Source organism: Lontra canadensis, unplaced genomic scaffold (genome assembly GCF_010015895.1).
Source record: "Lontra canadensis isolate GAN:19392208 unplaced genomic scaffold, GSC_riverotter_1.0 scaffold39, whole genome shotgun sequence".
Lineage (NCBI taxonomy): Eukaryota > Metazoa > Chordata > Mammalia > Carnivora > Mustelidae > Lontra > Lontra canadensis.
This window is the reverse complement of record NW_022631033.1, coordinates 16130313-16154933: the sequence shown is the minus strand read 5'-3', so window position 1 is coordinate 16154933 and position 24621 is coordinate 16130313.

Sequence of the window (24621 nt, the reverse complement as noted above, 5' to 3'; positions counted from 1 at the left end):
ATACTGGACTGGTTTTTCCAACTTCTCTTTTGTTCCATGTACAGGACCCTTTCCTGAACTGCAGAAGCAGAAAAGCCAAAAATTTGTCTTTAAATGTACACTTCCAAGACTCCCTTGTCCTGTCACACTGCAGCCCGTGTGAGGCAGGTGAGGGAAATGAGCAGTGCCAGGCAGTGGGCACTGGCGAGAAGGTGAGTTTGGGGGCCCGTCTGCTGGGAGAAGCATTAGAGAGTCACCCAGCGCTCAGCCAGAAGCTCCTGGCCTGGTCTCCAGAGCTGGAGGTGTTGGGAGGCAGGCAGCGGCGGCGGCAAGATTTCCACAGAGACGTGTCTAGGGCCTGTCAGGCTTCCTGGCCGCTGCTCCTGACTGCAAAGCTTCTAGGAGCCCTGGGTAGGACAGCTTCCCGCCCCTTTTCCTGTGGAAACAGTCTTTCATTTGTATCCAGCACAAGACCCTCAGGGGCAGACCTGGGCATTTTCCAGGCTCTCCCCCAAGGGTAACAGATCTGCTTCTCCTCCTCCCTTGGCCGTGGAGCACCTTTGTCAGGGACTGTTTCCTGCTCTGCTGTAAATCTTTCTCACATGGATGCTGTGCAAAACTGGGGGAAAGGCACCCTATCCTCAAGTCCGAGCTTCCTGGGGTTCCAAGTGATCCTACCTGTCTGCCCTCCACCTTTAAGAATTCCTTCACATTTTAGCTGTTTTCTTCCAACCAACCTTTGTGGTGGCTCCCCTCCTCCCGTGTGTTGCCTGAGGTGAAACAGCCCTCGTCACCCATTTCCCTTCCACTAATTTGTTGCCCTTCAGAACAGAGTTTACTTGGTTGCCTGACAGCCTAGGCTCTCTGATGTGCTCAAGGAAAGTTATAAATTTGCAGATCACCTGGCTTCCTCTCATTGTTAAAATGGGAGTGGCATCCTCTTGAAGCATCTTAAGCAGGAGCAGAATTGTCTTTACGTGTAGAGATCCCACATTGGGGGAGGGGGGCGTGTCTGGAGTTTGGGTCTTTCCCTGGCAAGTGATGAAGTACCCACGCTGCTAAAAGCTTCAGGTATGAAACATTTGCTAATTCACTGGGTATTTATTCAATGTCTACCATTGGCTCATCACTAATAAAGAGCTGAGGATACAAAACAATGAGGCAAATGCTCTGTCCCGCAGTTGCTCACAATCCAGAGAGAGTGAGTGCATGCAAACAGATGTTATAAAGTGGGGTGATGAATGCCCTAACAGGAGTGGAACAAATCACTATCGGGGTAAATAGGACATGGGTCACTGAAGAGGTAAAACTGAGTCATTTCTGGAATTTTCAGTAAGAGTTTTCCAGACAGAAAGGTGAGGAGACATCCACAGAAGATGACTCCCTTCAATTCTTCATTCACTAATAAGAACTCCATTTCCTGGGGGCGCCTGGGTGCCTTAGTGGGTGAAGCGTCCAACTTTTGATCTTGACTCAGGTCATGATCTCAGGGTGGTAAGATCGAGCCCCGCGTTGGGCTCTGTACTCCGCTCAGTCTGCTTGAGATTCTCGCCCTTTCCCTCTGCTCCGTCCCTGCTCATGTGCACACTCACTCACTCTCTCCCTCTCTGTCTCTCAAATAAAATAAGTAAATAAAACCTAAAAAAAAAAAAAAAAAAGAACTCCATTTCCTGGCAGTGTTAGCTGAGATCAGAATTCTTTTCTTGAGGTCCAACTGGTCAGCGCACCCTCAACCACGGTCAGCTCTGTGCCTGTGTCCTCCAGGTAAAACTCAACATTTCTGCAAGGTTAGAAGTTTCCTGGTCCTCAGGACTAATAACAGAAACTCTAGTAGGTTATATTTGACTAAAACCAGTATTTTCTTCTAAAAAAACCCCAACAACACAGGAATTTGATACTGATTTCTAATATACCATCTTTCACTGTGGCCCTCTATATATTTTTATTAACCTCTAGATTTCTTGTACCCTGAATGGGTGGATTTGGGACCTTAGGAGCAGACATCAGTCAGCATTGTTCTAAAAGGAGAAGTGAGGCCATATAGTTGCCAACGTTCTCCTGTTTGGCGTCTTTCACCCAGCTAGGATGGCACAAAATGTCAGGGACCACACAGGAATAGTGGAGCCAGATAAGGAGTCAGATGCCCGCAGGAACATGGGGCATAGGCCAATATTTTGTCCTTGATTCGAAAGCTGAGTCTGTGGCAGGCTGGGTTTAGATAGAGTATTAGTGGACCAAAGATGTCAGCTCCCAGGCATTAGAGTACAGTGACCGCTCTGTGGACGAATCCACAGAAGGTGGTGACAAGACAGAATCAGGAAGCAGGACAGGAAGCTAGATTGCTTGGGTGACCTCATGAGGCCGCTAAGCAGGTGTGCCAGACCCTACCTGGATGCCTTCAGACTCAGCCCTCTCATTCAGTCTCCGCCAGCCTTTGAACATCATTTTCTGAAAGACACACACAGTACACACCCCAAAACATGCAGACGATAACTTCAAAAGTAGGATGATATGGAGCAAGAAACATATAGGCAACGGGCAGGTGAGTCGTGTGCTCATGATGCTGTAGGATTGACTTCAAAATATTCAACTTGATAGCAATACACTAAAGGTAACTTGAAGCAAATTTAAAAAGTTATATAAAAGGCACAAGTTATTATTCTAAGAAACAGAGAAAGATATTTCAGTGCTTGTGACGTTTCCCTTTTCTTTAACTACTGACTGATGTAGAGAGAGGATATCAGACTGCTGAAGGGGACAAAAACGTGATGTTGCAGGAAATTCCAGACTTTGGCACTGCGTGTGCTAGCTCATCAATGTCCTTATTTCTTAGTATTTCAGGCAGAGCTGGTGGCTGAGTCCTGCACTGGGGAAATTAATTCCACATTGGAGATTAAACAGCTAGCCCTTTCTCGGTTGTCTCAGCATCCCTCCCTCTTGTTATTTTGAACTTTCAAAGAAGTCTGAAGTTAAAATAGTTGTCAACATTTGCCAGACATGGTCTTAGATATAGCGAGGGTCATTACAAGAGAACCAGAGAATAATTATTCTAAGTCATTGTTTCCCTCCTTGGAAATGTGCCTTCACATTCGAACTTCCCAGCACAGTGTATGAGAATGTTCCTTCTTGTTTGGCTTCTGAGTCTGAGATTTCACTGAGAATTTTTTTCAGACTTAGAATTACTCTCTCCACTGTCCTTGATTTCCTTCCAGAGCAAACACATGCATGCTTGTAATAAGGGTTGGGCAAGGGCACTAGATTGTGTGGGTGCTCTGGGGATATGGGTTAAAAAAATCCTTAAAGAAAATCCCTGTGAGTGAATCATAAAAGGATAGGGATATATATCTTCCAAAGTTTGAAGTCACCAATAAAGCATTTTCTTCATGGTGAGACATTCATCAGTGGCGCTAGAGGAGAGCTGACTGCACAATACATAAATTAGTTTTCTACTAATTGTATAATTTTTTATATTGGTATATATAAATTTATATACAGAAATATATGTAAATAATGATATGTGAGATATCATTATTATGTTGTATTTCTCTGTGAAAAATACTAAAACAGCAAATTGAATTAAGGAACTGTCTTATTTTATATTATTTTTTTAAGTAGCCTCCATGCCCAGTGTGGACCCCAAGGTGGGGCTTGAACTCACGACTCTGAGACTCTGAGATCAAGACCTGAGCTGCTATCAAGAGCCGAACACTTAACCAACTGACCCCCAAGGAAGTGTTTTAAATGATAATAGATGAACATGTATTTTCCTCAGTAACGACATTTGTTCAGAACTTTATACTTCTAAACTGTTTTCATATACTATTACTTAACCCCCACTATAAACCTATGAAGTGGCCAAGGAGACATTATTTCCTCATTTAAGTGGTGAAAAACTAGACACATATTATTGGGAATAGAAACATCTTGAATTTGCCATTAGAGAAGCTGAACTATGAATAGAACTGGATACATGACTCACTACCCCAAAGGCAGGATCAGACCATGCAGCCATCATTACCCAGACAAGTCAGACAAAACCAGGATTGTTTGGGCTTGGATTTTATCCAGTAAATTGTATCTGTCGTTCCCTTCCCTTTGGTAGCAGTAGATTGCTCTGGGAATTACTGACCGTCTCAGGCAAAAAAATAAGAATAAAAGCAAGCATCTTGACTTCCAGTTCCGACTCCTGACCACGAGAGGGCAGTATTATTCTCTGAATGGCTTGTCCAGTATCTGTTCCAAGAGAAAAGATTGGAACCTTGAAATCAATTTATCCCACATCTTCACAGGGTGTACCTAAGCCATAAATATCAACGATATGGCTCTGAATCTCCAGTTCTAGAAGGTGTCTCATTTTCCAGCCCTAAGCACTGATCATTGGCCTCTACACAAGGTAAGTGTTGTTTGGATGGAGGCAAGAAAATAGTCTTTCTTTGATTAACTACTCTCTGATTTGGGGCTCCAACTAAAGCTATAGAACCCAGGGCCCTTTTCCTAAGTCTTAAGCTATCAATGAGCAGTTGTTATCACAGGATTATATATTTTCAGCTTGATTCATTTCCTAGAGAAAGGAAAACCGTGAATAGACTGCTTGATCATGGTATCAGGTATCAAAAATTGTAAGGGGCACAGGAGGAGGAGAGAAAAAATTCTCTGCACCTATGATTAACTCCTATATAAAAGGTATACTATATAAAACACTACATAAAAATATATATTGTGTAACCTAAACTATAATGTGCTTTCACTGATGTTCAAAATGCTTCCCCGGGTGTGTGCAGCTGGAAGGATGTTTCTGGTACATGACACTCAAGTGTTTCTATGGGAATATAGAAATAGCCTGGAAAAGTTTTTACTGTGGAAAATAATGATCCCTAGCTTTGTCTGGCTTCATAGCCAGTATGACTCCTGCCCTTTATAAGGCTGACAGAATAGCTACTGATCTACAAAACTTCTGCGACAAGGTGAAGCCACACGCGGCCACACACCTCATCTCACAGGTGACGACTTTGCTCCTATTTTGGTTTCCAAGTTTCTCCCTGCTCTGAACTAAATATCTGTATCCCTCCGGCACTCACCTTTTGCTACCTTGTGTTTTAATTCAATTTCCAGAGAGATTAGGTTGAGAATCCATTTTAACTCAATGAAGATTTCCTACGAATGTCTTACGCAATGCTGTGCTATGTATGAAAATCCATGTGCGTAGGACACTGGTTTCTACAGGGCTAAGCAGTCTGTGAAATCTGCCAACATCCCATTCATGATGATCTGTTTTGCCTATCCTGACTCCTTCCCAAAGACGCACACTCTCCAGGCACCTCATCCTGCTTTGATCAGATTGCCGGGAATCCTTGTGATGTCTCACCAATACCCTCTTACGTTCTGCCTTGCACACCCACCCTGTTCACGTGTGTTACCCTCAAAGGCCCATAACAGCAATGTCCTCTTGGTATGGCTGCTATCCGTGTTACACAGAAGAGGACAGTGCCAAGGGATTCTCCTCTACTGACCCTCCCCGGGGTCTTCAATAAACTGGGGACCTCCTCTCCCACACCTTCTGTATACACCTTCATACATCCAGGCCGAGGGGCCAACAAATCAGAGCTAACCTCCTCCCCTCCCCTCTCCTATCCAGCTCGCAGCTGTGACAACCCCTGGTTCACTCCCTTCCGCCCCAAAACTTCCCTTTAGCAGTCATCTCAGGTAGTGTGAATTCCTCTGGGGCTTTATGTGAGCCTTCCCTAAAGGGGCAGATCACAGAGGATGATGTTCCCCGTAGGAAGCACACATTCATGGCCCGGCCTATTCTGACACTCAGTGGAGTGAACTGTACATAGAAGATGCGGAGAACTGGTTAGTGAGAGCTGTGATGGTGAGCGTGGGAATCTGCTGTAATTGTCAGGGTCACCAAGCCTGTTATCCAGGTAAGGTGTATTCTGGCAAGCCCCAAGATGCCTGTCTTTAATATTTAACACCAAATTGACTTGCTTGCGTGAACCATACAACAGAACACATCTTTAATTACCCACTTCCTATGATTTCACCGTCATAAAACTCATCTCCCCAATGAGACCATAACATTGGAGAGGTCAGGGAACTGATCTTCTATTTCTCCTATTTTTTCTTTCATTGCGGTCACATACCCTCTGCGTAATCTTCATGCCCGGCGTCCCCAGTCCTGATGGCCACTTCTTCTATTTCCAGCTCATTCCCTCTAGCTACCTATCAACCTACCACCCTCAAACCCGTCCTTCAGGTCTTAGCTAAAACATCAACTCCAGAGACCGCTTCTGACCTCCTTACTCAAAAATCACAGGCCCTCCTCTCCCTTCTCTGCTTCATTTTTACTCCCCAGCACCAATCACCGCTGACATGCCATCAAGTTTTGCTTTGCTTACTGCCAGCCCTCTAAGGACAAAATAAGCTCCACAAAGGCTCTTTAGTCTATTTTGTTCATTTCTGGAGCCTCAAGGCCCACGGAAGTGTCCAGCACATAATCAAACTCCATAAATATGTGTTTAAGAAATTGATAAATCAAGGATTTAACACAGCATTTTCCCCAGAGTGGGCAGTTAAACAATGCTTGCTTGCTGATGTTAACACAGGTATATTTTCATGAGTTTAGGAAAATGGAAGGTCAAGGGTCACTTACAGATGGTGTCACCGGAGCCCGAGGAAGCTCACCAGCTGTTAAAATCTGCAGACACTGTTTCCATGGGCTCTTTTCTTCGGTAGCAGAACAAGCAAAGAATGCTTCGAGATGAAGACTTTGCGACTAAACTCATGGAAGTCCCTGGAACTGGGTAAGCTTCTAGGGTGGTCAGTTCAGGATATCAGCACGATCTGCACAGCTGTAGCCTTTCCATCGATAACGTGATTGGCAAGGCTCCGTGTTGCGGGAAATGGAGAGTGTTTAGCAGATAACACTTTGCAATGTTAACTGTCCCTAATATTTCCCTTTTCCTTCCAATTAGGGAGACTAGAAATGAATTTTCCATTGCTCTGAGTGTTATCTGGCACTGGAGAAGGCAGGTGTACTAATCATGTCCTTTTCTTTTTTGTTTTGTTTTGTTTTGTTTTATTTCTTTTCAGTGTTCCAGAATTCATTGTTTATGAACCACACCCGGTTCTCCATGCAATACGTGCCCTCCATAATACCCACCACCAGGCTCACCCAAACCCCCACCTCGTCCCCTCCCAAACACTCAGTTTGTTTCTCAGAGTCCACAGTCTCTCATGGTTCGTCTCCCCCTCTGACTTCCCCCAACTCACTCCTCCTCTCCGTCTCCCAATGTCCTCCGTGTTATACCTTACGCTCCATTGACATATAACATTATATAAGTTTAGGGTGTAGTATAGTGTGATGATAAGATATGTATGTATATTGTAAAATGGTTACCACAATAAGATTAATGAACACATTCTTCACCTCACATAATCATTATTTTGTTGTTGTGGTGAGAACATTCGAGATTCACTCTCTCAGCAACTTGCAAATGTATAATACACTACTGTTAACTGTAGTCATCATGTTGTACATGGAATGCCCAGAACTTACTCATATAAAGGGAAAGTTGTATCCTTTGAATTTTCTGTATTTTGATGCTTTACATCTGGGGGCTTCTTGATCCTAGGGGCACTGACCCCGTCAAGACTAGCCAGTTCCTGCAGATATAAGTGACCTGACCTCAGACTCTTAAAGAGACTTTACCTTTTAAAAGCAAACCAATCGTTTCAGACCCACACCCCCACTAGCCACCTGCTTTATTGGGTTCTCAAACTCAGGGCCATTATTCCCTGCCCTAGTTGCCCCAGAGGTTTCCAGAAATGTTGGGACAGCCCTCGGCCCAGAAGCCCAGTGATATTGTTCAAATTAGCCAGTCTTGAGCCTGTTTACCCTGCCTAGCTGTCTCCTTCCCATGAAGGGCACAATAAAATCTCTTGCTCCCATTTTCCCCATGCCCCTCTGCCTCCTGACTGACCCTGTTTCCCTGTGTGGCTCCATGCCCTGTGGCGCGTCCTCTCCTCATTGAAAACTATCTTTTCAATGAAAACTATTTCCTGGTCTGTTGCTTTTGCTGCACCTAAGTAATTACAAAACCTGTATTTCAAAACACTGGAATAAAATAAGTTAATCTGTGGCTTGTAAGGGCTTCTCTAGCTTTGCTTCTGGCATATACATAAACAACTACTATATGAACAAAATTAGGTTTGAAAGGATGAAAGTTCCATAATTTAGAAAAGAGGAGAAGAGAAGAGAATGGATCTCAACAAAGATCTTGGACTCTGAGGACGGTCCCAGACTCTGCCTTTCTAGCTGCCCACCTTCCCCTCTCTGCAGCTCAGCCTGACTGAGGAGTTTATCCAGAGCTGAAGGACAGGTGTGGGGAAACAAAATGGAGACGAACATTTACCTGACTTCTTCTCTGGAGCCCTAGTGCTTGGCCGTCCTCAGATCTCCCTGATACACACAAGAGTTCTTTAAGGCAGGTCTTAAGAATTTACAGATGAGAAAAATGAGATTTAAAGAGATGAAGACCACACGAGTATCAAATTTATGGTATTGAATTATAATAACAAAGGCTGTCATGTGTTAGTTGCCTCCTATAAGACAAGCTTATATAGACTAATGACGCTCTTTTATTTTATCTACTTGACGACATATCATGGTGCGGTACAAATGCGAAGTGCATGGACCCCGATTCATGTACACTGTTCCGATTCTGATTGTGCTACGCAGTAGCAAAAGATTTCTTCTCTCCCTAGGTCACAGGTCAATTTCATTAAGGTCTATTTTTTTCATTTTATTTTATTTTTTACATTTTTGCCTTTAAAACTTATTAAAGCAATTGATGGAAAAAGATTTTGTTTGTTTGTAAAGGTGAATAGTCCTAAAGGCTTTTAATGCAGAAACAGCAATCCCCAGCCTACTCTTCATGACCACCAACCTACTCCCCAGGGCCAGGCACTTTTTACTTTTTTAGATGATGGGTCTATGCTTCTAGTTTTGATTAATCAGTTTTATTTTTTTCAAGATTTTATTTATTTGAGGGAGAGAGAATGAGCAGGGGAGAGGGAGGAGCAGACTCCCTGCTGAGCGAGAAGCCTGACACGGGGCTCAATCCCAGGACACAGGGATCAGGAGCCGAGGCTCAACCCACTGAGCCACCCAGGCACCCCTGCTGAGTCAATTTTAGACAATGTCCATCACCTCACAGTTACAGAAGATGAGGATTTAGGTGCTAGATGTGGATTAGCTGTCTAATGCTGCACCATGCCTTTGCGTCCCCAATGCCCCCTCGTAATACCTACCTAATACTCATTAATTCTAGAAACACTGTTTATATTATCATGACTGTAGCTTTGGCTTATTGCAGAAATAAGTCATGTACTGTGATTACATTTCTTCCCCCCCGCCAAAAGAATCTCTTCTTCTAGGATTTACCTATAACCCTTCCCTGTTCCATTTACCTCCATGGTGCTTCACACGTTCCAACATTCAGTCTATCATTTTCTAGGTTTTTAGTCACCTGTTTTTCTGTCTCATCTACCAGGAATGCAAGTGCACGGAGGCAGGAATAGCTGTCTGTCTGAGTCACTGCTGGGATGCTGGAACAGAGAATTAAGTGCCCAGCACACAGTAGACCATCCATAAACACTAGTGAATGAATGAGTATCTCTGAGAAAGGACTTACTAGTGTGGAGGTAACAGACCTGTTACCAATTAATGGTTGAGAAAAACAGAAATATTGTGTGATCACCCCGAGAGTACAGAGACGAGGAGATGGTGCTAAGAGGGAGTCAAATAGGTCCATGCACCGACCTCTGCGCAGATCTGTGAGCCCAAGGCAGGAGCTAGCTTGAGTCTGACAGGCAAGAACGATGACGGCCATCTAGCCGCGCTGTGGTGATGTTGCTTGCACCCAGGTGAGCTGGAGAGACAGCAGAAGAGGGAAAACAGGCAAAAGGAAAAAAGTCTGTTTCCAGTTGTTTGCTTATCTGAGACATCCATGAATTAGATGTAGTAGGTTAATACCTGTTGTCTTGCCTGTGATGAATCAAACTTCAAATAATGGCAATAGTTTAGAGGCAAATGTTCAGGTGAATTGATTTTTCTACTTAACATAGGATTGCCAGAAAAATCCATTTTAATTACGTCCTTGTTAAAAAATAGGTTAGGGGTGCCTGAGTGGTTCAGTCAATTGAGGGGCTGGCTCTTGATTTCAGCTCAGGTCATGATCTCGGTGTCCTGGGATCGAGCCCAGTATTGGGGGCTGTGCTTATTGGGGAGTCTGCTTAAGGATTCGCTCTCTCCCTCTGCCTTTGCCTCACCCCTCTGTGCACACACATTCTCTCTCTCTCTCAAATAAATAAATAAATCTTTTAAAAATGTTTTAAAATACCTAAGTAGACTTTTTTCCTTAAAAAAATAATGTGTGGTGTATGATTAATTTGTATTTGGATAAAATGGTAGTTTTCATTAGGATTAATGAAAGATTAACTGTGGTCAGATAACGTGATGTGGAAGAAGTAATTCTGTCGTGAAGATCTTCCTTCCTTGTCCTCATTTGACCCTATCTAGCTGACAGTTACCTTTCCTATACAGTTTTATTCTAGTCTCTTTTATTTTGCCTCTAAAGAAGGGTTTGGAACTAAGTGACCTGACTTTCATTAGATTTTAACAGACCATTATTCTGCAACAGTTTAGATATAGAATATGAAGGAAGAAGGGATTTTTACATGCTGCTCAAATCAAATATTTGGGAAATAGTGGGTTTAAAATATTATTCAAAGAAATCCCTTATCATTCATTATTATGATTCTTTTAATCAATAAATGTAGAGAAAAAATTCTAGGTATTTAGTAAATTCAGTATTATGGTCCCCAATAAATGAAGCTTTATTGTGCTACATTCTATTATTTCCAATAAGGGTGGAATTTACATCTGGTCATTATCAGTGATCAGTGATACATTTCATAAAAACATAGACCCTTAGAGTTAGTCTCATAGTCCTAAACACCACTTGGTCTATTTTTTATATCTTTACATACAGGAGAAAAGGAGCTAAAAGTGTGTGTGTGTGAGAGAGAGAGAGGAGAAAAGAAAATAAAAACTTTTTTTTAAACTTTTAACTAATCTAACTCATAGCCATCCAATCTAGCAAGTTCTAGTCCCTGAATTAAAAACAAACAAACAAACAAACAAACATTGAAGAACATTAAGTTCTTGGCTTTCCCAGTTGGTTGGCACATGGAATCTTCACATGTAACCTTGGAAAGAAATAGCAATGGAGGTGTTGGCAAATCTGTGTGGAATCCATATGCATTTGTAGATGGTGAAAATATTAGTGGGCCTTGAGACCTGAAGAGCTAGTGAGCCATCTTCATGAACTCTGATAAAAACTTTTTAATGAGTTTTAACAGGGCATGCAATTGATCTTATGGCAAGAATGGGAAAGATGGGGTTGTCAGTTAATAAGGAAACAAAGTAAATCCATTTTCTTTGTTGTGTGAAATAATTTTTTCTAAGTGCTTAAGTATTTTTCCTTAATAAAGAAAATCTCATGATAAAATATGTGAGTGTATGTTTTCCCAGCTCAACACCAGACCTGCATACCTGCAGTGGTTAATCCCAAATGTGTTACTTTATAAACTTGATGTTTTAAGTTATAAAACTTTAAGGCTTCTTACAGAATTTATTTCTCCTAAAAATGTTTCAAAGGAGGTGCATATTTAACTATGAATCTTTTTTCTGCATTTATAACCAGTAAAACCTAGATGGGAAGACCAAGGTTTCTGATAGTGCAGTTTAGGAAGAAACATAGAATGAACATCTTCTGTAATGGGAGAGGAACTTTCAGAAAGTATTTAATAGTAAAGTGTCTTTCTTCTCACCACAATTGAGGAACATCTATATACAGTTATGCCTTATCACCATTTACATGGGGGACAAGGCATTTCTGGCTAACCGTCAACTTTGAGAGGCATTTGTTCTGTAGAGTACTCTAGAATGTGGAGATCTACTTTGGTCTCAGCATCACACAGAAGCAGGTAGAGGTACTGTTGGTGGGAATGCAAGCTGGTGCAGCCACTCTGGAAAACAGAATGGAGGTTCCTCAAAAAATTGAAAATAGAACTACCCTATGACCCAGCAATTGCACTCCTGGGTATTTACCCTAAAGATACAAATGTAGTGATCCGAAGGGGCATGTGCACCCCAATGTTTATAGCAACAATGTCCACAACAGCCAAACTATGGAAAGAGCCTAGATGTCCATCAACAGATGAATGAATAAAGAAGATATGATACACACACACACACACACACACACACACACACACACACACTGGAATACTATGCAGCCATCAAAACCCCAAAATCTTGCCATTTGCAATGATGTGGATGGAACTAGAAGGTATTATGCTAAGTGAAATAAGTCAATCAGAGAAAGACAATTATCATGTGATCTCACTGATATGAGGAATTTGAGAAACAAGACAGAGGATCATAGGGGAAGGGAGGGAAAAAATGAAACAAGATGAAACCAGAGAGGGAGACAAACCATAAGAGACTCTTAATCTCAGGATACAAACTGAGGGTTGCTGGAGGGGAGGGAGGTGGAAGAGATAGGGTGGCTGGGTAATGGACATTGGGGAGGGTATGTGCTATGGTGAGTGCTGTGAATTGTGTAAAACTGATGAATCACAGACCTATAGCCCTAAAACAAATAACATATAACAAATAACATAAAAATATAAATATAAAAATATAAAAAAATAACATATAACAAATAACATAAAAAAATAACACATTATATGTTAAAAAAAGAAAAAAAAAGAAGTGGGTAGAGCCAAACCCATGAGGTGTTCAATGCTTAAAGTATGACTTATTCGCTAAAGACAGTTACTAGATTTTTCAGTAGCTATAATAAATGCAGTTAATCAAGATAACAGCTAGGCCATTGTAGAAAGATTAAAAACAGAAAAAGAAAAAATGTATATCATATAAAATTATTTATATGTATTAAATGTATATTATTATATGACCCATAGTTGGATAGTGTGTGTGTGTGTGTGTTTGTGTGTTTACATGCAGTGTAAGATATAACTTGGTGTTGGTGTTGCACACTTGTAAGATTTCTTACAGTTGCAGAAGGGGCAGATGCAGGTCTGTAGGGAGCCCATCATCTTCTCCTTGGGAGGTAGCTTCCATCTTGACCTTCTGCCTCCCGTGTCCCCAGGAGTATGAATGTGCACTCCCCTTCCCATGTAATGATGGCGCTGTATGTGTTGTCTGTGTGTGTGTGTGTGTGTGCATGTGTGTGTGTGTCTATGTGCTTATATGTACGTGTGTGTGTGTTATACATATATTGGTCTGTAAATGTATATATGTGTGCACGTGCTTCTCCAGGTCTCACTAACCTGAAGAAAGAGATAGAGCCCCACTAAGTAATACCAGCACTGTCACTAGCCTTTCCTTAACTCTACCTGATGACACAGGACATGAGCAACCTGCCAGATTCTTTCCAGACACTTCTAAAAAGCTCACCAAGTATGTTTCTGAGGGGGAATCGGCAGAGCAGTGGGTCTCCTTGTCCAGTCAGATGCCCAGAGACTCCCACCAGGCACATTTTGCTAATTCTACAATGTCCTAAGAGCTGTGGTCATTTTCCCATCCAGACACCACTGCAGTACCCCGATGGCTTCCTTGTGCAAAAGCCCAATAAAAGGTCATCTGTGGAGAAGTAGGGAGAACATCTCTCTCGTTGTTGGCGTTTCTGTTCTGTTGCATGGGACAACCAGAAATAGCCACTCCCTTGTTTGTTTTTCCTTTAAAGTCTTCCTCTCTTAGAACCAAGCCTGCAGAACTGGGGCAGGGACAAAGCTGAATGGTGGACATCCTGTTGCCCTCAGACTCCCTCCGCCCTTAAGTTGTGTTTTTTTTTTTTTTTTAAGATTTATTTATTTATTTTAGAAAGAGAGAGCATGTGCATGCATGTGAGCAGGGGGAGGGCCAAAGGGAGAAGGAGAGAGAGAGATTGAGAGAGAGAGAGAGAGAGAGAATCTCAAACAGATTCCTCCCTGAGCCTGGGCCCAGACCAGCTCTTCAGTGGACCCCAAGATCATGACCTGAGCCAAAATCAAGAGTGGATCGCTCAACCACTGAGGCCCCTAGATGCCCCGGTTTGTGTATTTTATAGGGAAATTATTACTGGGTATTTTTTGTGTTCCAAGAACGGAGGCTAGATGATGGGGAGGCAGCAGTATGCAAATCACAATTCCCTGACTTCATGGAGTATATGATTTAGCCGAGGAGACAAACACTAAAATCATATTTACAAAGTAATTGTGAATATGTAAAGTACGGAGAAGGGGAGGTACTAGGTATGCGATTGCTACCAAAGAACCTAATCAACTCCGGGGAATAAGGGTGTTTTTCCAAACACAAAGAATAGATAGGAGCTAGATTATTTTGGTTGCAGAAATCCAATTAGAAATTGCTCTAACGAACCAACCACATATACAAGGAAAATGTCTCACATATTTTAAATTCCAAGAGTAAATATTTCTTTAGGCAAACCAAGATTAAACACTGTTGCAAGCAACCTGTCTTTGTATCTTAGCTCTGGTTTTCGAACTGTGGGCTTCATTCTAAGGAAGGTTCTGTTGACATGATAGCAAGGTGTCTTTTACATCCCCAGAGGTACAACATAACAGTTCAGCAGCCCCACCGGAAAAAGAATTCTTTTCCCCGCAATAGCTAAAAAAAAAAAAAAAGTCCTATGGTCAATTCTCTTTAGAAAGCTTATGTTATGTGACCATCTTTTTTTTTTTTTTTTTTGCTTTTATTTATTTATTTGACAGAGATCACAAGTAGGCAGAAAGGCAGAGAGAGAGAAGCAGACTCCCTGCTGAGCAGGGAGCCCGATGTGGGACTTGATCCCAGGACCCTGAGATCATGACCTGAGCTGAAGGCAGAGGCTTTAACCCACTGAGCCACCAAGGCGCCCATCATGTGACCATCCTTAATGCAACCATTGTAGCCAGAAGTGTGGGATATGCCAATGGTCCCAACCAGAATTATCCCCATATTTGAAGCCTGGGGATGGTGCCAGGAACCTCCAAACCATGGAGAATGAGAATAAAGAGGAATGTCAAGGCTTTCCAAAAAATATCAGAACACTGTTATCAAAGGAAGGTGATTGAATCGTGGGCAGCAAAACCAACAGATCTTTCAACCCAGCTTGAAATTTTTCTCAACCACTGAAAAGTCATTCTTTTTAGGGTATTTGGACTTAGGCTCAGTTCACCCACAATTAATCACACTAATACGCTACTGTAAGCTTAACAGAAAACTCAAATGTCTCATAAGTCACTGTATGATACTTTGTTTTCTACAATGATACATAAGGCAGATTTTATAGGCCAAAGTCAACATTATAATGTTGTAAGTAATGAAGCTAAAAAGTCAACATATTTAATTGGAAGTCTGAATGTGTTACTGACCTGGAAAAGAAGGGAAACATATTTAAGACTTTTATGGGCATGAAGAGAAGCGGTTGAGAAATGGCTCCTAGGGTTTACCCATCCGTGCAAATAAAACAGCTTTGTAAATCATAAATACAGGCCATCACAAGGAACCTTCACCTGAACATGCCTTCAGTGCTTGATTGGGTTGGCAAAATTATGCTACATGCGATTCAGCCTAAACATTTCTGTGGAGATGGTTATTCTGATAAAATGGAATGTGAGTGACCAAGAAACTCTGAAACCTGACAATTCCCCCAATATTACCACAACCGGGGAAAAATTCAGACAGAGCATGAAATCTTGTGTTTATGAGTAACCAATTTGTCTGAATCCTTGTTTTTTCAGGCTCTAAGCAATTATGCTGTCAGCTCAGCAAATGTGGCTTCTGAAATCCTAAAATCAGCAATAGTTATAGTCCCATTGTTACCAGATTAGAGTATGTGACTCTGCTGAGTTATAATGTAACATTCATTCATTCCTGTCGTCCATCTTTAACAAATGAATCAGGGGTTGGTTTATGACCTGAACTAAGAATGAACTAGTTGAAAGTGTTGGAAACATAGTAGAGACAAGCAAAAATGTTATGAGTAGTACTTGTTTCTAAGTCATTTGCAAAGCATTGGAAAATTACCGACTTGCGATAATGTCATAGTTTGAGGAGTCAAATCTGTGAACAAGTAGTAGACAGTGACATAAAATTGAAATGTAAATTTACGTCCCATAAATTTTTTTCAAACCACAAAACTATGGTTGTTAAAATTATTACAGGCCACTAATGAATGGCAGTGGACTTATAAAGTTTTACGCTGCTAGCAAAACAGGTATTAGATACCAAAACTTATTCCACCATATGTAACAAATATAACAAGAGTAGAAAAGGCGACATTCCTATTGAATGCCAAGAACTTCTCATCTCATTTTATTACCAACCCTATTACACAGATGAGGAAATTGAGGATCAGGAAAATTAATAAATTTACATTTTTTAAAAAATATATGTTTGACACAGAGAGAGAAAGAACAAACAGGGAAAGCAGCAGAGAGAGAGGGAGAAACAGATTCCCTGCTGAACAAGGAGCCTGAAGCAAGGTTCAATCCCAGAGTCCTAGGATCATGACCTGAGCTGAAGGCAGATGCTTAAAGGATGGAGCCACACAGATGCCCCAAGAAATTTACATTTAGAAATTTACACATTGTATTTAGAAAATTACACACTGAACCAAGGTCCAGCTGGATCACCAATGTATGTCCTTTTGCTACACCATGTCACTCCAAGGAGCATCAAGCACCACTTTTTCATTGTTTTTTTTTGCAAGGAGTAAACTCAGTTTCTGTATGCTGATATATGTTACTGTATAAATTTATCTCCGATATGTGACTTTTTCCATATATACATATATATATGCTTCAGATTCATTTGTTACATTTTTTGTATGTATGTATGTCTGTGTTTAACAACAGTGAAGTATTCAAATAAATTGACCCTTTAAATGTGACAATTCTAACTCTGTAGGAGACATCACATGATAAAGCCTATTACAATTGAGATGCTATAATTCTGGGATATTCCAGGATATAATTTACTCTTGTCTTTTAATTAAGCCAACATATCAGTGACATTTTTGAAGTTTATTTTACCTACAGATGTTGTGGAAATTTGTTGCAAATATATTCAAGTAGAACATGATGCAAGTCTTATGTATGTTCTGCCACATCTAAATGACCACTTTATGGGAAATTGGATTGTCCTTAGAGTTAAATTCATTCGTCTTATAGCTCACCAAATCTAACACTCCTATATTTGGTGAATTCTTTTTCTAACCCATCTACCAGGAACTGTACCACCGTTATTTCATCCTAAAAAGGATGCCAGATTTAATCCCAAGACAATCATTTTTTTAATTTGTTCAGTCCACAACCTCTCTGACTTATAGTGCAGTCTCCATATTCCCTTTCCCTCCAAGCCATTTCCATTTTGCAGAATTTAATTTCTGGCTTAAGCCCATGTTTCAAAGGAATGAGGTCACCCAAATATCATTTGCCAGATCTCTCCACTGAAGGACAATAACCAAGGACTAAATGGAAAATCTCACACAAAGCCAGATTAGAATTTGCACTAATGAGACCATGGTATTGGTTACAACGATGCTATCTCTCAAAGGCAGCATAGTTACCATAAATGCTCCAGTCATCTTCCTCTCCTCTTCAAGCTCTCTTGGGCAGACCCAGAGACTCCAAGTCTTGATGTGACCTTGTTTTCCAAGAGCTTTGTTTTCTTTACCATGTGAAGTGGCCAGTGCAGGTTCTAAAAATTAAGGCATAGCTTTAGAATAAAGTGGAGGTCTCTGACCCAATTACATTAAATGCAACCCATTGTTTTTTTTTTTTTTATTTTTTGTAGTTTTACTACAATTGTGGCATATTGTGTAGGTATTTCAGTAGTCAGAAAATAATTGGACTTGGATCTGGAAATCTGAATTTTTGTTCCATTTGCTTGCTATGTGATTTTGCTTAAATCACTGTAGTTCTCTGTGTTTTCCTTTCTTCATTGTTAAGGATTGGAAAAGAAATCATAATCGTTCCTGCCAAACTGGCCTCAGACACGTCAAAGTATTACATAAACATATAAATGATAAAGATTTATAAAATGTAAATCATTGGTATGTTCAATGTTAGACTAGAAAAAATAAAATACTTCAATCATCTAATGACAAAAACTGCAGTAATGCTACACATGGTAATATGAACAGTGTAATAAACCAAATTGATTTTTCATTGATGTGCATATCAAAAAGGAATACTAAGTTGGTATTTTTTGTACACATCTGAACAGGCATAACCCCCATGAAATTATGCTTTTCATGGAAACTTTGACCATATTAATCTTGGCAGAGTTTGGGTAATATTTTTGGAACTCTGAAAGGACTCTTTTATTTTAATTCCCATGAAGGGCTTTATTTTTATATACTGTGTGAGGTAAATCCAAAATGAAAAAAAAAGGCACCATCATATTTCTGATATTTCATGGCAATAAAACAGCAGGGTCAGAAGAGTACCCTCCGATGTCACCTTTACCATAATTATAACCTACGTACAAAAATGACCCTTTCAACCTTCATTCATTAATTGTTCATTTCACACTTAGTAATTTCATAAGTTCACGTTTGCATAACCTATTAATAAATGGGCATTTTTGCCTTTAAGCAGTTTTTCTGCAAAGTGATTTTATCTCTAGCACGACAGAGAGTCAGTCTCCCTCCCCACACCCCTGGTTTTTTTCTACTTCTAAAACTCCTAACTTTCATGTAGTACAACGAGTCTTTCAGGCAGCTGTAGCACACCTAGTCTGAGTACTGGGCTGGCTTGCTGGAATTGTTAACTGACTTCAAGGCCAGCAAATGTGCCCAGAAAAGCTAAAAGACTTGAGAAAAATCATCTCGCAGGACTTGATTACTTTACATTTACTATTCTACACAAAGGGAGATTTCACTACTCTTAATACTAGAAATGGAAGAGGGGATGTTGAAGGGTTAAGAAGTACTAAGGACTCAGACTTAGCACTCTCAGAATATGATGAAAGCTAAGTCATCCTTCTCCCATGAAAACTGCCTTTAAGTGGTTTTGCCAAAACAAGTCTCTCTAACAGTAGGTGATTGTCAAGACTCCAATTAGTAAATCCCTAAGCCCCAAAGTTAATTATTTGAGTAATGAAAAGTGGTGGAAAACTCTCATTCCAGGGAAAGCAAAGAATCCAATCAGCCATTAGCCCCCTTGGGTGTGTGGAATTAGAGTCCCCCACAAAAAGAAATGTTCATGGTCTCCACTAAAATGGAATAAAAACTCTTTAATGATTATTATTGCTAGATAAATATCGGGAATTTTTTGAAGGCAATAAAAAGACAGCAAAGGACGCTTGGATGGTACCTTCTCTGATGATGGTTCCTCAACTCTTACACACTGTAAGGGAAAATATAAAATCTGTTTAAGATAGCAGGGAAAAGGGAATGATACATTTTAAAAAGGATTTTCCTTCGGTAGGCAAAGCCAGGAATCTCTTAAATAATGTAATAATCAAGATTCTGTTATTTCATGATTGAGAGTAATTATCAACCTCCACAAAAAAGGGGGGATCAATATATATCAAAGGGAGATAGTATGCTATCACAATATTATAAAACTAAGCACAAGCATGAAAAATAATGGTGAGAGAACACCTATGTCAATAAGTTTGGATAAGGCTTTAGGCCCAAGATACCTCCAAACCAGGATATTTAGTAAATGAACTGGAGTTAATAAACTCAAGAAGATACTATCTCAAAGAACTTATGAAAGCCTACAGACACTGAGAATTTTACCTTCAAAATGCAAATGAGCTAATGATTCCCTTTAAGAAAGGTTACGGTTTTGGTGGAGGCTGCTTGAAATCCAGCAAAATCTCTCTTTCATTTTTCTATAGGACCAGAGGTTTTGCTGTGCCCATAACTGTCTGCTCAGATAGCAAAATTGCCCAATCTCCCTTACTATACAGGTGTAAGCGTATGACTAAGTTGTCATCAATGCAATGACAATGAAGCGACCGTTTGCCACCCTGGGTCTTGGCCTTAAGCATGTTTCCACACTTCTTCCCTTTCTCTCAAGCTAAAACGCCCAGTATCACTGACCAGATGAGGCAAACGCTCTATGGAAAGGAGGGGAAAGAAGATGGAAGATATCTGGTTCCCTGAAAGCCCACCCAGGGAGGAGCCACTCCCCCTGCAGACCACTCACTTTGGTACTGTCAAAAGAGAGGGAGATGGACTTTTAAACTTTAAATATTTAAACTTTAGAGTGAAATAGTCTCAATTTGCTTGGGAGAGTCTTGTCTTACGTCTGTTGTCTGAGGATAGTTATAGATAGGATCCTCTTTCGCTACCCAAATAAGTTACATGGTAACCCTATTTAAGTCAATATACCACGCTATCTCTTTCCATCAACAGCCTAACTTCTCTGTGACCAGTATAGAAATCGGCACCCGGAACTTGCATGCTAACAGACCTGAAATATGTGTGATTAGCAGGCCATGCGGTGGGAGGTGAGGGTATGTGTACGCCAGGTTAGGAGACTAGAGATCCTGGCCCTATGTTGTTAAAATATTTGATAGCAATATCTCCTGTGATAATGTGAAAGGCAGATCAAATGTATGTATCAAAACTATAGCCATGGTTCCAGAATGTTAATCATTTTGGTTAGTCCTTGGCGGATTTAGCAAGGTATTACAAGAAAGAAATAAGCATAGGCTAGAATTGGCACATTTAAAAGCAGAGACAAAATGTAACAGATGGGGTTGGAAATACCTCCTCCTGCTTCTACACTTCAAACAGCAGTAGACTCATAACTATTGCTTCTCAAAGAACTACCATTAAGTAAAAGCAAAGAAAAAAAAAGAAAGAAAGAAAAGAAAATAGACAAGATAAAGAATGTTACCTTTACAGATAAACTCACTGTTTGAGATCTCCTTAAAATAGGTGCAGAGAGGGTGGTGGGATTATGGACATTGGGGAAGTTATGTGCTATGGTGAGTGCTGTGAAGTGTGTAAACCTGGCGATCCACAGATCTGTATCCCTGGGGCTAATAATACATTATATGTTAATAATAAAAAAAAAAGGTGTGGAGAAGAATGGATCTCAGAAGCCAGGAATCAAAGCTGGCCTAAGAGCTATGTGCAGAAAAGGGTTTTGTGATGGTGGCTGGAACCCAGACTGACTGGAAGAAATACAAGAATTAAGAAACCTACTATGTAGCACCTGGCTGACTTAGTTGCTGGAACATGTGATTCTTGATCTTGGGGTCACGAGTTCAAGCCCCACGTTGGGTATAGAGATTACGTAAATAAATTAACTTCCGGAAAAAAAAAATCTGCATTCCAAGAATATACAATGGGGAATTTATAAATGTTCATAAATTCGAGGAGCTTCAGAAGACACAAAAACGAAACACAATGCAAGATTGTGGATGACATCAAGGAACAGAAAAACGGTATTCATGGAAGAACTGATAAATCTAAAGAAAGTCTGTAGTCAGTTAAAAAAACAAACAAAACAACCAAGAAACAAAAAACTTAAGAAGCCTCTTAAATTTTCGAAATCCCAAACCTGATTTACAAATGTCCATGACTATTTAAACCCTAGCAAGCACATACTCTGTGTTCACTTCTGATATCAGCATGCAACAACGAACAAAGAAGACCTCCCAAATGGCCACAGCTGGGGCCAAGGAAGATGATGATCAAGAGAATTGCTCTGAGAGAAGCAGAATCAGCTGTGGCAGGATGAGCTAGCCAAGCATGTATTTAACCATCAGGGCAGAAAATCTACAAGAGGAGATTTTAAGGAGCATCAGTGAATCTGCATTTTGTTCCTCTCTTTTCCAAGCTGTGGTCTGTGGGTATGGAGATGTGAAGGGGACACAGATAACTGCCCTTTTAGCTCATAGGTCACTGGACAATGGGCAGCTTGATTGTCTATTACCTAGAGAACCTAGACCTTGAGCTGGGTCCAGTGCAGATGGGACTCTGAGGACGCACCTTGGAGAGCAGATAGATGTGCCTGCAAATGGGCGAGGTACACACACATACTTGGGTGATGCCTGGAGGGATTTGAGGGGGACAAACTAGTTATACACTGAGCTTTTCCCCACATTTTTCCTTAAAAACTATGCCATGTCTTGGCTTATGGCTGTCCCTCTACAGGTGATATTTCTGAGCCTCCTTTGCAGGTAGTGGTGGCCTTGAGACTAAGTTCGACTCTTGGGATTTGAGTGGAAGTGATATTTGCTCCTCTGGATGGGGGCATTAAAACATCGAGCATGTGCTTCTCTTTCCTCTTCCCTTTACCCATGCTGGTACATGTGTGTGGCTTTGACCCAACTCCCATCTTGTAACAGAGGATGCCCTAGACAAGAAGGAAGGAAACTTGTTCCTTGCTAGCCTGCGCTGTTCACTGAATGTTGTTATACAAGAGAGATACACTTGGGGCACCTGAGTGGGTCAGTGGTTAAGCCTTTGTCTTCGGCTAAGGTCATGGTCTTGGGGTCTTAGGATCGAGACCCACATCGGGCTCTCTGCTCAGCGGGGAGCCTGCTTTCCCCCCTCTCTCTGCCTGCTTGTGATCTCTCTCTCTCTCCGTCAAATAAATGAATAAAATCTAAAAAAAAAAAAGAGATACACTTAAAGGTTTTTACATCGCTGTTGGGGGGAGGTTGTTATTTTAGCTAAGTCTTGACCATAACGAATTAGAGCTATTCATGCATTTGGATTTTCTGTCTATCCAGTAAAGCAATGTGCTATGAGCACATACTAGATGTCAGACACTGTGCTAGACTTCTAGACCTCCTTGCCACGACTCAGTCCTCACTTAGGCTTCATGCCGAGTCCTGTGTTCCTGTGTCCAGAGCTCCTCAACGAGTTTACACCAGCGCCTGTGAAACCACACGCATTGTGAGCGGAACTGGAAATGGAAACCAGCACTTCCTTACTCTAGAACTGTTTATCTTCCTATTTATAGCTACTTAATTTTGTAACTAATTTTCAAACATACCAAAAAATCTCTCAGGAATGTAAGGGCTTAAAAAAAAAAAAAAAAGCCTAACAGACATGTTTATTTTGCTTTCTCTATTAGATGTTAAAATCATTTTGCCAATATTTTCATAACTTGAGTTTTTATATAAGTAAATAAAAGCACAGTAGGTCCAATGCCAATTTAAATTCCTACACTTAAGTTCTGGGAATTTTCCATATACTTCCACTTAAAACTGAATTTTTAGTAAAGCAGTATTTCAGAAAAGTGTATTAGAACTCCTAGTTTTCATGAGTGTAATGAATACTGGATAGAATATATTATTTTCATATCCTACCATATATTAAACTTTGTAAAAAGGCATTCATAACTTTAAAAAAATACACTTCAGAAGGAATGTTCTTTGGTTCATCTGGGTAAAATCCACCTGGTAACCTAAAATCTTATTACACAATGTTTATTTTTTCTTTGTGAAGGAAAAGCGGAGGGAAGCAGTTTTCTTTACTTTGGCAGTGTGCTAATCTGAAGATTACATCACTTTTTATAATTGGTACTGGTTAATGTGAGTTCTTATTTTACCTTTTAAGATCATGAATGTTTCATAAGTAATGCTGAATGAACCAACTACTCAAGAATCCAGATGCCTCGTCGTTGAAATTCTTGTTGCCATAAGGGATGTTGGGAGAATCACTCCTCTGGATTTCCATTGTACCTAAAACTTGATGGCACCTTGGGTCCAGCCTGGTTCTTGATGCCTCCAGGATTTGCTTCCCAGACTATTGTTTGTGCTGCTTTCATGGCACATCTATGGTCTGAATTGCCCACATGACTTTTAACTGCGGAGGCCTGCTGTGGCACAAAATTTCATGACTCCCCTGAGCAACTTCTGAACTATTGCCCGAGTTTGGATGGTAATGAATTAGGGATCCCTAGGCAGGGGCTGGGACTACAAGAACGAGGGAATGAAAGATTGAAAAAGAACAGAATCACAAGAGAAAGAGTAAGGAACCCATGATCCGTGGAGCAGATACATTCATGTGGGAAGGGAGGGCAATTAGGTAAATGTTCAGAAAGAGTGAAGTAAAGCACCATTCCAGGATCCAATATGGCGCAATCAGAGGTTCCTGAATACTTCCTTCTCGACAGTCGTACTACCCCGGACACAGAAAGTTGAAGGCTGCTGTGGAGAGAGAAACTTGAAACTGCTGGGGGGGAGGAGGTAATTTATGAAGATATCCCCTGTTTTAATTGGGTTCTCCTTAACCAGAACCAGACAAATAGTTTACATGGTGACTCTCAGGAGGCAGCATGGAAAGGTGAGGAAATTTGGATTTGGAAGGCTCAGAAACCAATAGAAGTTGTGCTGTCTAGCAGTTACAACTCACGCTAGGCAACTGAGGCTCAATCCCAGTAGGGCATGTGGGGAGACAGTGAGCAAGGTAAAACTGACTTCATAGATCCAACTATTATGATGTTGAAGAAAGGGCTAGAATGGATTTCAAGGTAGGGTTTGGACACTATGGATTGAACACTGAATATCAAGAGAACATATGGAAT